Source organism: Haliotis cracherodii, unplaced genomic scaffold, assembly GCF_022045235.1.
Source record: "Haliotis cracherodii isolate W230 unplaced genomic scaffold, xgHalCrac1.p SCAF_11, whole genome shotgun sequence".
Taxonomy (NCBI): domain Eukaryota; kingdom Metazoa; phylum Mollusca; class Gastropoda; order Lepetellida; family Haliotidae; genus Haliotis; species Haliotis cracherodii.
Window position 1 is genome coordinate 18,501,549 of NW_027266266.1, and position 16,544 is coordinate 18,518,092.

The 16,544-nt window shown below is 41.8% G+C and overlaps 2 pseudogenes; one reads left to right on the top strand and one right to left on the bottom strand.

Annotated features, from left to right (window-relative positions):
* Positions 1–1,472: 1,472 nt before the first annotated feature.
* Positions 1,473–4,785, bottom strand: LOC139455512 (dynein light chain 2, cytoplasmic pseudogene; annotated as a pseudogene).
* Positions 4,786–8,265: 3,480 nt separating this feature from the next.
* On the top strand, positions 8,266–16,191 carry LOC139456283 (dynein light chain 2, cytoplasmic pseudogene; annotated as a pseudogene).
* The last annotated feature ends 353 nt before the right edge of the window (positions 16,192–16,544 follow it).

Consider the following 16,544-nt stretch of genomic DNA (forward strand, 5'->3'; position numbering starts at 1 on the left):
TCACGTTTGGAAATCAGAAATACGAAATATGATGATGTATGACTGATGATGAATTAGGCTTCCATAGTTTCATGAACCCAAATGTGTCCAGATACCACAAGGAAAGCGTGCTTTACGTGTTGCTGCAGCTCTCCTCCCCTATAAATAGTGAAATTCATCACAGTGTTATCACTCGTTTGATTGTCAAACATGGTCAAACCAATGATGTCAATGACAGGCATAGGTCTGGTAGGCCAAGAAAGACCTCTAACAGAGAGGATAGGCGTCTTTTCAGGATAGTCAGATGAAATCCATTTGCCACTTCAACAGATTTAAGACTGCAGTGGATTACCCATCAGAGACTCCCGACGATGACCGTAAGGCGTCGCCTCAGAGCGGCTGGTTATAACGCCAGAAGACCAGTAAAACGTCAGCAACTGACTGAGCGGCACATGTGGAATCGTCTCATATGGTGTCGTGCCCGTAGAGGATGGAACTTGGCCAACTGGAGAAGGATCCATTGGTCTGACGAGTGTCGAATGCTGCTACGAACTGTTGATGGTCAAATACGTGTTTGGAGGCAACGTAACACTCGTTTTGCACCAAGGAACATCCAGAAAACCTTAGCATGTGGCGGGGGTCTGTCATGATATGGGGTTGTGTTTCCTTCGGCTGCAAACTTCCGCTGGTGACAATTCGTGGAAACCTGAATGGCCAACAATACCAAGATGCCGTTCTTCGCCCAGTGGTAGTCCCTAATTTTGACAACCATCCTCTTCAGACAAGACCTGTTTACATGGACGACAATGCTAGACCACACAGATCTCGGACAGTTTTGGCTACTCTGCACTCCCTAGGGTGTATATCTGACACCTGATATGGTCTGCCAATATGACAGTTACATGACAAAAAAGTTTTTCAATGTTTTCTAATCCTTAAATTTCTGGTCTTCGGTAAAATTCCTTTTTGCTCATATTCTTTTGGAACACAAGATAAACTTGCTTTGGGACAACTTTTGCACCATATGAGGTTTACATATACGGCTTACAACAATCGTACATCTCGTTATAATAGTCATCATTAAGTGCCAAAATTGACAGCTCACAAATATTGATCACGTGTATATGATCAACTTGTATCAACGGCACCAGACACGTTTCGAGCCAACGCTTTAACCACTAGGCCACCCCCACAACCCAAAACCCCATCCCCACCCCCATCCCCACCCCCATCCCCTTTAATCCTATTTCCTATTGAGCTCCCTTTCAGTATGATGCAATCAAGTTTTATACTTTCCACATCTGTGGCCAGAATGGGTATCACACACATGGTGTCTTCTATATCCCATTTACATTACGGGCCACAAAGATGAACCTATTCACACTAACACGACCAATCTACCAAACTCCATGTCCGGAGAATGAGCATCCTCATGAAGTTGTATGTGTGGATTTTCAGACAGATGAGTGGAAAGACCTTATTGTCGTGGCATTATTTATTGGTCCACATAACAAATAGGTAAATACCAAAAAATATAAGAGAAAAAAAACAACTCAAATGTATTCATATATCATCCAAATGTTGCTGTCTCATCTCAGACCGACTGAGAAAATGATATTTTAACAGAACAAACTGGAATTCACAAATATTCATTCCTTCGGTCAAAGTCTCTAAATCATTACAAATGATCAGTGGCAGTTGAGCTAAATGTGAAATATGACAAAATATATGAATGACGTAACAAGTTATTCTTCTCAAGCACCTTAAGGTTACCACACAAGGTTACCACACAGTACACGGGAATCGGGTTCCCAAGTCCTGGTGTGTCTCCTTATATCCATATACAGCCAACCGTCTTGTCATGTAAAACGAGAGTATGTTGATCTGCCATAGTGCAGGTTCTCCACATTGCCAAATAGGTTTTGCTTCGGGCGGTCTTGTATTCAAACCTTTCATTTCAATTCCATTCAAGAGTTCTGCTTTTTAAGGTAATGATAACTCTTTGTATAAGCCTGGCTTGACAGCAAACAAGAAAGAGATGTCAGAAGACATGTTGAGCTTGTAGTCATGGAAACCCGTAGGAGACACAGGTTATCCTGATTTGAAGAGGAGAACAGCCACCTGTCCCAGATAGAAGTAGATGAAGTGCTTGGTCTCGTGGGTGACGTAGCTGCCGAAGTTGCGACCGACAATACAATGCCATGTGGGACTGTACTTCTTGTCGAACTCCTTCTTGATGAATGCAGCGATGTCCTTCTCAATGTTGAACTTTTCCAGTGCTTGTGATGCATAGTCCACTGCAACCTGCTGCATGTCCTCGCTCATGTCGGCATTCTTCACCACCGCCTTCTTGTCTGCCATTCTGAAACATGGAATAATCTTTGTAGGTTATAAAGGAGTTCCTAGAATATTTGTGATGAACCTAGGGCAACTGTACCTTGAAATACTGGCCCCTGGAAAATAGAACCCGGATAATTTTTACCTGGAAAATGAATCGTTTAGCCACAGGGGTACAATGTGTGAAGCCTATCTCTTGTGTCCCCCGCCGTGATATTGCTAGAATATGACTAATAAGCGGCAAAAAACTATCCTTACTCACTCACGGGAGTGGAAGGGGCGGGCTTGTGTGATCAAACGTTTAATTTTGTAGGTATCGTCCTCCAGCAAGACCATAAATGGGGCATCTGTATATAAAGGCTCCCCCTCCGCCGTATTATTGTTACAGCGTGCACACAAACCTTATTAACGCATCGCTTTCGATGTTTTGAATACGATATTTGCATTAGCGATCTATCCAAATATGCAAAGTTGTATATACCCATGAGACTTGTTCTTTAAGGTAGTCTCGGGGCATGATAGTCTCCGTGACTAGTGTAAATCAATATTAATGTGTATGTAAGTATGACGTTATGACGCCTAAAGCTTTATTCCAGCAATAACACTTTTGGGAAGACCATGATGTGTGATCCAGGGCTAATAGTTAAACCCATTCAACGTTACACTGCATTGCCGTGTCTCGAGAACCCGAGACTGTCACATCGATTCTTGGCATTTAATCAATCTACGCGAATTCAACATAGCTGCGACCAGTTGATGGAGGGTGGAAACGTACGGGTTGGGGAAGGTGTTGAGTTGGGAGGGTGTGTGTTTTTATGTTCATTACTAGACAACACCGCCTGGTGCTTGTTGCATTGAAAAGCTGATTCACAAGTTCTGAGCCTCAGATTGAAGGAAGTGGGTAATAGTGTAATCTTTTGCTGTGGACATTTACATGATGTCATAGAGGTATATTCACATAAACTTGTGTCAAATGACCAAATTGTCTCGCTGTAGCAAGTCAGTAAAATAAGCAAGGGTATGTCAGCTTCGGAAAATAAACAAACTTGAGGAATTTGCAGAGATAAATAACTTGCAGAAAAAAGTATCTTTAATACCAAAAGCCATCCACGAAGATATGGGTAAAAGAGTAGGGAAGGTTGTCCCGTCCTCTCCCGGTATAGGTTAAAAGTGACAGGGAGAGCCTTTAAGACGACTCTCTATTCTGGAAGGCCTGTTACGTCAGCAACACCGAAATGATCCAGAGAATCCACGATATGATGCTGAGCAACCAGCACATGACTGAGCGGCATATTGTCAGTTCAGTAGGCGTTACCCTCTACATTCCATTTTCACATCAACTTGGACAATGAAGAAAGTGTCAGCTCTGTTTAAATCTGATCCAGAAAGGTTCTTGCGACAATTAGTGAATATGGATGAAACGTGGGTTCACTACTTCCAACCTGAGTCCAAACAATAATCAAAAGTGAAAACATTTGACATTAGACAGGTTACGGCCTCGTGTTCTGGATGTCACGGGTGTCATCGTGCTCGAATAGCTTCCAAAAGCCCCGACAAAATAAACGGAGCATATTATTCTGCATTTTTTGGTCAATTATGGGATTGGGTTAAGACTAAGAGACGTAGGAAGTTGAGAAAATGTGTGTTCTTCCAACAGGACAATGCACCAGGGCACAAATCAGTCATTGCAATGGCTACAATCCACGAGTGTGACTTTGAACGCCTTCAGCAGCCACCTTATTCTCCTGATCCGTCATACTTCCACCTGTTCCCAAACACAAAACAAGCTCTAGCAGGAGACCAGACACAACATAGCTCTGTTTGACTGAGTGACGTGGGAAGCTGAGAACAGGTGAGCTCCATCGGGACAATGCGCTGACATGGCTACAATCCACGGAGGTGGCTTTGAACGCCTTCAGCACTAACCTTATTCTCCTGATCTGGCATCGTCATGCTTCCATCTGTTCCCATATAAAACAAGCTCTAGGAGGAGACCAGACACAACATAGCTCTGTTTGACTGAGTGACGTGAGAAGCTGAGAACAGGTGAGCTCCATCGGGACAATGCGCTGACATGGCTACAATCCACGAGTGTGGCTTTGAACGCCTTCAGCAGCCACCTTATTCTCCTGATCCGTCATCCGTCATCCGTCATCTATTCCCAAACACAAAGACAGGTCTAGCCGGAACCTATTTCGACTCGAACTATGACGCCATAGCAGCTGTGGAGGACTTTTGGACAGCTAAGAGAAGGACTTCTACGAAAGTTGGATAAAATCCCTCCAACACCACAGGCAAAAGTGTAACAATGTGGAAGGGGATTACCTTGAAAAATAATCAAACAATTATCAAACATGTGCAAATATATATCTAATGACTTACCTATACGCGCAGTCCACGTGCTAAAATATACTCTGTCAACACGTCTCACTTTTAACACATTACTTGACTGATTCTCATAAAGGGCCGGATACATTTAATTGGTTAGCGATGTGCAACAGATGGCGCCTGATTGGATGTCGACGCATTGGTTTCTTAGGAGGTTTTAACATCCCATAATGCAATTGTGCATTGTGCATTGATATTTATCTTGTGTATTATAAAGTAAATCTATATAGCCTACGAGAATGTCTGGGTCATTAATGGCGAAATACAGTAATCTGATAGTGATATTTTGCATATGGAGATATGTAAGCTCTGTAAGTCAAATACATATCAACATGCATCACTTCATCGGGGGGTGTGGTGTGGGGGGGGGGGGGGGGGGGGGGTGTGGGGGGGGGGTGGGTGGGTGGGGGGGAGGGGGCAGTCGTCTAGGGCGCCGCAATTCCCTGTGCAGAAACGTATGATTGCGGGTTCGAATCCCGGTTCGCCCCAATTCTGTTGCTAGGTTTGTCAGCACCATACCCGTGCTCGTGGGTTTCACCGAAGTGGTAAACGTCTGAGACCTGCATCACTTTGGGCTTTCCTCCCACATTAAGCTGATAGGCCGCGATATAACTGGAATAATGTTAAAAGCGGCGTTAAACCCAACTCACTCACTTCATCGCCTTTCACTTTTAATAAAAAACACATTGAGAAACGAGAAATATAGAAAAACATATATATAGAAAAGGAGCTGGGAGACGTTTAATAAGAAATCGCCAGTGTGCATTCGTATCGTAAATATCATATAATAGGAATAACAATTATATACAGAACGCAAAACAATGTTGGGGATCATGAATATTTTTGGGAAACAAAATACCCATAATGTAACTTTTTTGGTTCAGTATATAATGCGAGCTTTTGTGTGTGTTTATGTGAGGTGAGGTGAAATGGGGTTCAACGTTGCGTTCTAGATTATTGCGTGCATATGTAGCGCTGTGCATGCGTGCGAACTGGGTATAAACGTGAAGATGGTCACACAGATGTTGTGATACTGATATCATGTTCACACTTAAACATACAATGATTAAAACATAGTTTCTATATTGTTCCAGATGTTTTATAAGATATAAGGTTTCGTGAGTTGATTTTCCCTTTCTGTTCTCGCATCATGATGGCAATAGTGTAGGGTTAGTGTTTGGTCGTCACATAGAAGACACGGATCGAATCAGCACATGAGTACAGTGTATGAGGCCAAATCTTGGTGGCCAATTTGTCTTCTATTCGCTGTGCACGGTTGGGTCTCTTAGATGAGGTGAGGTGAAACGTCGCATGCACGTGTGTGTGTGTGTGTGTGTGTGTGTGTGTGTGTGTGTTTGTGTGTGTGTGTGTGTGTGTGTGTGTGTGTGTGTGTGTGTGTGTGTGTGTGTGTGTGTGTGTGTGTGTGTGTGTGTGTGAGTGTGTGTGTGTGTGTGTGTGTGTGTGTGTGTGTGTGGCTGCTTGTACTTGTCCTGACTGATGCCGATACCATGCCGCAGTTTCAGATGAATACCCCACGCAGACACAGTATACTGACTCCGAGCCGACCACTCCTTGTTTTAGCCCCTTAGTGCCGAGACCCAGACAGGGGAAGAACAAGTACCATATTTTAACGTCTTTTGGTATGACGAGGCCGGGGACCAAACCTCGGACCTTCCGCTCTCCGGGCGGACACTCTACCACTAGACCACGGAGGCGGTCGGGTCTTCTAGACGTACCAGTGGGTTCGAATCCCAGGTTCGTACTGATTAGTTATTTTTGACAGTCTCGTGCTCGTGAGTTTCAAAAACGTCCAAGACCTGCATCACTTTGGGCATACATTCCAAATCAAACTGTCACGCGGTACACGTGATACAACTGAAATGATGTTCAAAGCGGCGTAAAACTAAACTCACTCACTCTGACATCCTGACAAATGGAGAGAAGGTTAAAGGTCAAGGAGAAAGTGAGATGACCGTTCGTTGATTAAAACATACGACAAACATCTGGTGTGTATACGATAAAAGGTCGATTGTAGACCAAGTCATGGTCATCACAGGGCTTGACCAGTAGCTATAGAGAAGAAAAAGAGAGCGGCATACCAGTGCTAAAGCCGATAGCAGCGACTGTACCCGTGCCAAACCAGCTCAGTGCATGCCCAGTTTCCTGCGTTTACAAAAAATGTTATGTAGTTAGGAATGATAACTCCGCAACTTATCGAACGACCGCAGTGGCGGAGTGGTACAATGCCTGACGGAGAGTGAAAGGTCGGTGATTCGATACCCGGCCGCGTGACCAAAAACTTTGAAAGATGCTACTTGTTTTTACCTTGCCTGGCTTTCAGAATTAAGGGCATAAAACAAGGACTGGTCGGCTCGGAGTGGCTGAGTGGGGTAATCATGTTAAACTGCGGCATGGTATCACTGTGGGCTAGCACTATATAAAAACGGCATACGTCCGCACTGGTACAAGCAAACACACACATACAGAGACGCAAAGACACACACGTGCATGGACGTCGCTATATAAGTGCAATAATCTTGAGCACGACTTAAAACCCCATTTTAACTCACTCATTTTAAAAAACGCTAGATACATGTACCCAGTATCCTATCAAATACCGCAACCACTATCAAAACACGCTTTAGTTGGTTATTTATTCATACTATCCCAAATTTAATAGAAACAAACTGATTCTGTTCCAGCCCAAAACAAGGGAAATACAAAAAGCCAGACCCGTTGTAGGCATATCACGTGCACCTGATATACACACATCGTTTGTGCGTGACCCTGACCAAATTTCACGGTCCATTGTCATTGTTTCCATCATACTCTCGTCTGCTTTGACACGGGAAAATCATATCAACGCTCATTCAAAATAATCTAAATATGGAAACACAAATTCATCTCAAAACCGGTTATTTCAGTCTATTATAGAGAAGCGGTTCAACCCAAATACACTTCAAAGCAGTTGAACAACATTCACTTACTCATAGTGACGAATCTGTGCAATTTCAAAGAAAGCTGGTAATGGGTTCTTGTAAATTCATGTAAGACAGACTTAACGATGATAGATAACACATCGTTTATAGGATTGTGTTTTCCGTTTGTGTCCAAAACGACAAAGAAAAGCGTAAGCTAAAGTCCGAAACATCTGGCGTTTTATTATCTCCATATTATCCCCATGCTGGCGTAGGCAACTTGTATCACAGTTAATATACATGAGACTTTCCGTGTATGTGAATATGGCATTATTGTAACATATTTCCGCTGTGGACCACTTATTCTGAAGCTCCGGGATGAATCAAGCGTTCAGTGTTTATGCTGTAGCGTGCGCCCTTGCCGGCTCAAGTCCAAATCGCATGCCTCATACACTTGCAATTGTTCGTCCTTGTCTATTCCCTGTAAATAGTACGCAGGTTTTAATGACAGAGTTTGGGGATGCGCGCGTTTTGCATGCCGGGAAGTTAAAACCTCCTACAGTAAACACTCAACTCAGCCAGTCAAACTGCAGCATTTAACCAATAGAATTTCTAATCATAGCTTGCTGTGGTTGTTATGGGATGATATGTAACCGAAGGTAACACGAAATGAAATAATAGCATTTCGATATTACAACTCGACAAGTATCTCACAAATTTCAAAGGCGTTTCCATACTAATCAGGTAAGAGTACTATTTTATCCTCACAAGTATATAAACGTATGTTAGTAACTGAAATGCAGAATCAATGTTGAGATTTCTGGAACTATTGCAGTTAAATCACTGTTTATTTCTGCCACACCCATCAAAGTTGTCCCGCGTCGTGTGTTGCTGTTCGTGGTCTTTCAAAGCTATATTATTTAAACTGTTTTAACTGGATAGACGATAGGTTAAACTACAACACATACGGAATATCTCAATTTTAACTGAACAATCTGATGAACAATAATAAATTTCCTGTGGCCTAAAATATTCATCATCGATCAATCTATCCTTACTCGGCCGATATCTATATTTGTACCAGATAGAAATGGGAACGATCCACCTCAACAGTTCTACAGAAAATGGATTCGTCTCAACCCTGAATTTTCATTTGTTTACATTAAAAAGCCTCACATAATGTGTTTGTGTAAATAAAAAGGTAATATTTCTCTGGGGGGTTTTCAAACGGATTTTTTTCTGGTAGATGGTTTAGTTATCGTCTTTAATTGACCAGCGTCACCTTTCCTAAGAACAAACACAGATTTGTGCGCTTTATTTGGGTATTACATGGATATTAATGATGTGTCATGCCGCACTCTGCAACAATCAGTCGCCGCAGTCTGTAAATAATCGAGTCTTTACCAGTCAAACCAGTGGTTCAACGATGACACATTACCAACCAGGTTAATGTCACAGATTGTCTGGTCCAGACGCGATTATTTACAGACCGCCGTCATATGGATGGATTATTGCTGAGTGCGGCGTTAAACAACAAATAACAAACAAACAAACATTTTACAACCACGTTGTCCTCATTTTATTCGCCTTCGTTGCCATTTTTATCTCTAATGAAGAAATTAAGTAAACCCCGACTTTCGACTAGCCGACGATCTTTTTGTGAGTGGTGGTTTAACCATGGTCAAAGCGTTCCCGCGCGATTCGTATATGTGTTTATTTATAATACTGAGAGGCCATAGGCCTATAGTACATGCTATATAGTAATGGGTGTATATACATTCATATGGTTAACGCATTCGGAGCTTCTTAGCTTCAGAGCATGCAATATGTACATTGACAGCTTTTTCGTTGTTACTACATTCTTACTTGACATTAATGTAACAAATTTCTGTAGACTTGGATAAGGGTTATAATATTTATCAATTAACTGTTTTCTGAGTTCAGCATATTTATTCAGCGCGATTAATGCAGCGTTGAACTATACCGTATATGGGTAGTATTGGTTACCAGTGTTTTCGAACGCCTTGTATAAGCATAATCTAATTTATTATGCCTCAAAGTGAGTTTGACCAATCCGGGAGCAGAACTACTGACCCGACATGAGCCTGTATACCGTCAGTAAAGATACAAGATGGTTGATACTGACCCGACATGAGCCCGTATACCGTCAGTAAAGATACAAGATGGTTGATACTGACCTAATATGAGACCGTATACCGTCTGTAACAGCCATCTTGATTTTCCAACACCAATCTCAAATATTTCAAATGAAAACTCTGGAACCGAAATTCGTAATTTGACACAGTTTTGTGTTTTACTACCATTAATTGTGACGTGCAAGGACATTAATCTTTTTTTTAGATCCCGTTCGTGTCTTTGTTGATAAAGATTATAGTTAAAATTGTCAAGAAGGTTTGGCCTGTAAGGTTTGAAGAGTAGTCTCCCTTTGACCCTTCAGGTCAACGTAGGTTTGTAAGTGTCAAGCTCTCATTTTGACATGACACGTGCGATAAGGATACCAGACTGCGTAAACATTTCGGCATAATAAATTCGCTATGGTGTCTTTAGTTGCCGTTTACGGTGTCATAATAGTTCAGCAGAAAAATATTGGGCGAGGCCTTCTAGTTTCCCATCCAATCTCCCTTCCTTCTAGTTTCCTATCCAATCTCCCTTCCTTCTAGTTTCCTACCCAATCTCGATTTCTTCTAGTTTCCTATCCAATCTCCCATCCTTCCATGTTCCCCATCCAATCTCCCTTCCTTCATGCTTCCCATCAAATCTCCTTTCCTTCTAGTTTCCTACCCAATCTCCCTTCCTTCTACTTTCCCATCCAATCTCCTTTCCTTCTAGTTTCCTACCCAATCTCCCTTCCTTCTACTTTCCCATCCAATCTCCTTTCCTTCTAGTTTCCCATCCAATCTCCCTTCCTTCATGTTTCCCATCCAATCTCCCTTTCCTTCATGTTTCCCGTCCAATCTCCCAACCTCACATGTTCCCCATCCAATCTCCCTTCCTTCACGTTTCCCATCCAATCTCCCTTTCCTTCATGCTTCCTATCCAATCTCCCTTTCCTTCTAGTTTCCCATCCAATCTCCCTTCCTTCATGTTTCCCATCCAATCTCCATTCCTTCATGCTTCCCATCCAATCTCCCTTCCTTCATGTTTCCCATCCAATCTCCATTCCTTCATGTTTCCTATCCAATCTCCCTTCCTTCTAGTTTCCCATCCAATCTCCCATCCTCACATGTTTCCCACCCAATCTCCCGTCCTCACATGTTTCCCACCCAATCTCCTTTCCTTCTAGTTTCCAATCCAATCTCATCTCCCTTCCTTCACCTTTCCTATCCAATCTCCCTTTCCCTCTAGTTTCCCATCCAATCTCCCATCCTCACATGTTTCCCACCCAATCTCCCATCCTCACGTGTTTCCCATCCAATCTCCCTTCCTTCTAGTTTCCTATCCAATCACCCATCCTTACATATTCCCCATCCAATCTCCCTTCCTTCATGTTTCCCATCCAATCTCCCTTCCTTCTAGTTTCCCATCCAATCTCCCATCCTCACATGTTTCCCACCCAATCTCCCGTCCTCACATGTTTCCCACCCAATCTCCCTTCCTTCTAGTTTCCAATCCAATCTCATCTCCCTTCCTTCACCTTTCCTATCCAATCTCCCTTTCCCTCTAGTTTCCCATCCAATCTCCCATCCTCACATGTTTCCCACCCAATCTCCCATCCTCACGTGTTTCCCATCCAATCTCCCTTCCTTCTAGTTTCCTATCCAATCACCCATCCTTACATATTCCCCATCCAATCTCCCTTCCTTCATGTTTCCCATCCAATCTCACTTCCTTCTAGTTTCCCATCCAATCTCCCATCCTCACATGTTTCCCACCCAATCTCCCATCCTCACGTGTTTCCCATCCAATCTCCCTTCCTTCTAGTTTTCTACCCAATCTCCCATCCTTACATGTTCCCCATCCAATCTCCCTTCCTTCATGTTTTCCATCTCATCTACCTTTCTTCAACTTTCCTATCCAATCTCCCTTTCCTTCTAGTTTCCCATCCAATCTCCCATCCTCACATGTTTCCCATCCAATCTCCTTCCTTCTAGTTTTCTACCCAATCTCCCATCCTTCTACTTTCCTATCCAATCTCCCTTCCTTCTATTTTCCTATCCAATCTCCCTTCCTTCTACTTTCCCATCCAATCTCCTTCCTTCATGTTTCCTATCCAATCTCCCTTCCTTCAACTTTCCTATCCAATCTCCCTTCCTTCTACTTTCCCATCCAATCTCCCTTCCTTCTAGTTTTCTACCCAATCTCCCATCCTTCTACTTTCCCATCCAATCTCCTTCCTTCATGTTTCCTATCCAATCTCCCTTCCTTCAACTTTCCAATCCAATCTCCCTTCCTTCTAGTTTCCCATCCAATCTCATCTCCCTTATAGTTTCCTATCCAATCTCCCTTCCTTCTACTTTCCCATCCAGTCTCCTTCCTTCATGTTTCCTGTCCAATTTCCCTTCCTTCTAGTTTCCCATCTAATCTCCCTTCCTTCACGTTTCTAATCCAATCTCCCATTTTAGTTTCCCATCCAATCTCGATTTCTTCTATTTTCCTATCCAATCTCCCGCCCTTCCATGTTTCCCATCCAATCGCCCGTCCTTCCATACTTCCCATGCTTGCCTTAAAAGGCGACTATGCTTGTCGTAAAAGGCGACTAACGGGATCGGGTGGTAAGGCTCGCTGACTTGGTTGATGCATGTCATCGATCCCAATTGCGTGGATCGATGTTCATGATATTAATCACTGGATCGTCTGGTCCAGACTCGATTATTTACAGACCGCCGTCATATAGCTGGAATATTGCTGAGTGCGGCGTTAAACAACAAAGCAACCAACCAACAAACCCATCACACCGCCCTTCCTTCAATGTCACACGTCCAATATCCCGTTCTACCATGTTCCCAAACATATCTCCCAAGTTCCCCATCATGTCCCTCAATATCCTAAGCTGATCATGCCGTAGTTACCTCTTCCTGCTATGCGGCAAACCTGCCTCTTTTACGCCTTTCCATTCGCATGTGTTGCCTGTGCCTCGTCTCAGTCACCTAATTGCAACAAACAATGATACAATTTCCGTATGAACTACCTTGTTTGCAACTTTCCTAACAAAATTAAGTTGTTGTTTTTTCTGTTGGGTGGAGGTAGGGGTACATCTCAAAACTAAAGGCTTTTTTTTTCATTCTACATTGATCCTTTGATCTGCACATTAACTGCAGCCTGTAAATAATCTGGACCAGGCAAGCCTATAGCTGAAAATATATGTCTTATATACCGACAATTCATTTATTGAAATAAATACTTGGAACAAATGATAAAGCATTATGTTTTAAAACAAACAACAATGTTTGCTGAAAAAGATGGATGTTCTGCCAAATCTTGGGTTTTGTGAAAAAATATATTCAGCGCAACCCCGATAATCCGGATGAGCCGATCCTATTGTATCCGCCTGGATTAACGAATCTTTTGTTGGCAGTATTGTACATTGTACCGATATGCGTTCCCTGAAAACAGTTTTCTGATTCAATGAATCGAGACTAATGTGGTTTCACTTTACACAATAAAACCTCTGTTGTTATCTTATGTGACCTGTTAATGATCTGTTGGAATGGCCAAGTCTTTCATACTCAGGAAATCTCATGGTACCCTAATATTTCTGTAAATATCCAGCTTAACAAACAAAAATATGTTCCAAGCCACTTATGATAGAAATAGCGAAATATTTCAGAGACGGTCTATAAAAATATGAATATAATACTGTACTGTTTAATCATGTATTTTGTAAATGACTTATCAAATAACATAAGGGTTGTATGAGTGAGTGAGTTGGGTTTAACGCCGCTTTTAACAGTATTCCAGTTATATCGCGGCGTGTCAGCTTCATGTGGGAGGAAAGCCAGAAGTGATGCAGGTCTCAGACGTTTACCACTTTTGTGAAACCCGCGAGCACGGGTGTGTTGCTGACAAACCTAGAAACATAATCGGGGCGAACCGGGATTCGAACTAAGGGTTGTATGGGCCCTATATAAGGGTTGTATGTTCTCTGTTACTGTGTGTTCGATCAATACAATTTGAGTGACCTGAGTCAACCGAGGTTAGCACATTTATTTATAGCAAGAGTTAACCAGGGTTGACTTGATTCAACCTGAGTTGACCAGTGTTAATCAAGGGGAACTTTAGTCAAATTCCCGAAACACAAAGCATGAAATGCAACCTTTGCTATAATAATTGCTGCCAGGAGAAAGGAGGCACACAACAGCCGTTGCTTTAAAACACAACTATCACAGATTAAAAAGTTACTTTTTTGATAGGCATTTAGAAGTTGGAGTACTAAGTAAGGATAAGAATTTATGGACGAACAGCATCTTAATTACAATTAAGAGCGACGTTTCGGTGTAGGTTCTAAGACCATTATCAAGCAAGTCATCAGTTGATAACTAAGGTTAACTAGGGTTATGCCTTGGTCAACGCGGGTTCGCCTGTGTCGTGCTGGGTTTTCAAATCCTAAGCAAGCTGTATTTGTGATCCTCAAGAATGAACTTCTTCATCTTCTTCTTCACAGCAACATGTCGGAGAGAAAAGCTGTCATCAAGAATGCTGACATGAGCGAGGACATGCAGCAAGATGCTGTAGAATGCGCCACTCAAGCCATGGAGAAGTACAACATTGAGAAGGACATCGCTGCATTCGTCAAGAAGGAGTTCGACAAGAAGTTCAACCCCACATGGCATTGTATTGTCGGCCGCAACTTTGGCAGCTACGTCACCCACGAGACCAAGCACTTCATCTACTTCTATCTGGGACAGGTGGCTGTTCTCCTCTTCAAATCAGGATGAACAATGCTGAAATAAGGAGACAATGGATAAAGTTACGATTTTAATGTCAAGTGCACAAGTCTGTCATCTTGGATAAAATGTGAATGTTACCTGCTCATAAACATCTTGCTTAAGTACCTCAACTTCTGGAGATTATTGAAATACAAAACATTGTTTCAGTATAAGTAAACCAAGCTTACTCCATGAACGGATGGAAGCCAGCGTTAATGATTCTGTGAGTCAAACAGTTACAGTTGTGCTCCTTCAGTGGGATGTAAATTTAAAACGTACACATTTCGTATGGCTAAATGTAACGTACGTCTTTGCAACGTCTTTGTTCGGCCTTAAAATTAGTGATATTGTTTCTTTGTATGCATAGTTTCATAGCTACAGATAAGCAGCGTGTTTGCGTAAAATACCCACCAAAACTATTCAAAACGCAATTTTTTTCAATTAACTTGCGTACAGAAACGCATGCATTAAATGGAAAATTTCAATAACTCAATTAAAATATAAACCTTCGAGTAAAAACTCTAATGCTGAAAAAGTTATCTGGAGCTATGTAGGTTATTTAATAATTGACGTCCATTCTTCTACGTTTATGGGGGTATAAATGTGAAAAAAAGGTGTGCGGTTTGTGTGAAACAGGTTTCTACATTTATACCGCCACAAACCCAAATATATTGAAGTCAATTCTTTTTGATAAATAAGTTAACAATAATAACTTCACAAATTGATCATTTAATCATGAACACAAACAACTGTAGACAACCATACGAAATCTGTGACACCATTTAGCGCAATAATGCACAACAATAAGAACAATTGCTTGGTTAGCCTGTCAAATGACATATAATCACTTGGTATTTATTATTATTTATATGTTATGTAATCAACCGCACGATAGATACACATCATATAATTTGACTGTTCAGGTAAAAAGTAGGTATTGAACTATTTATATCAAACTTACTACGCCAGATGTGACAGGCTGGTAGCCTAACGATCAAAGCGTTCACTCGTCACACCGAAGACCCGTGTTCGATTCGCGACATGGGTACAATGTGTGAAGCTCATTTCTGGTGTCCACCGCCGTATATATTGCTGAAAGCGGCGTAAAACCACACTCACTCACTCACTCACTCACTCACTCAGTCACTACCAGGTCTGATTCTAGTTCTTCGTTGATACGCTCACGTGTCCATAGACTGCGTGTTTATATTCTTGTGTTAGCCGTTGCTTGCCAAGATTTGACTATTCCTAGATATGACAACTTGTACGATGTAGTAGCATTGTAATACAGCCAAGCAATTACACAAAACAAGATGCTCATCTAATGAGGATAATACTTGTGCTTTTAAAATGAAAATTATGTCCATTATCATTTCTTCATTATCATGTGTTTCCTTGAAACATGTTTGATCTCACTTTTCAACCATGTTGGCAGATGATTGTTTTATGTTTGACGTTTTGTTGTAAAATGTTGACGTGTATGTTTCTAAAGTAAGACCACCCCAAGTTCAAAATCACGTCAAACAGCATTTAGTTACCACCTCGACGAAAACCCATTTCATATCCTGCCAACATGCAGCCAATGAAAATATTCAAGGATATATTTATCTTTTTTATCTCAATCTGTTGGTTATTTACCTATTGTTATGTTTGGAGGAAAATAAATAGTTATACCTAACTTTGTATCAATATGTATACAATTTCAGTTTGTCATTTTTCTTAAAACAAGTTCTCTGTTTTGATTGGGGGTTGGAATAGGCCCCAGCAGCAGCAGCTTGTCGTAGATCTTTTTGTCATTGTGATTGGTTGTATGCTTGTGGGCGGCGTGGTATGTTGCACCTAATATCACTGGTTTGTCTGGTCCAAACTAGATTATTTATATTATAAAGCTGGAATAATACTGAGTGCGGCGTAAAACAACAAACGGACACAGACCCTACCACTTCAGAATCATCGCCATGCTCACATTGATGGTTGTGGTATTCAAGTTAGTAACGACTTAATCTTTGCAGCCTAATAGTCCCGTTGGCATTCT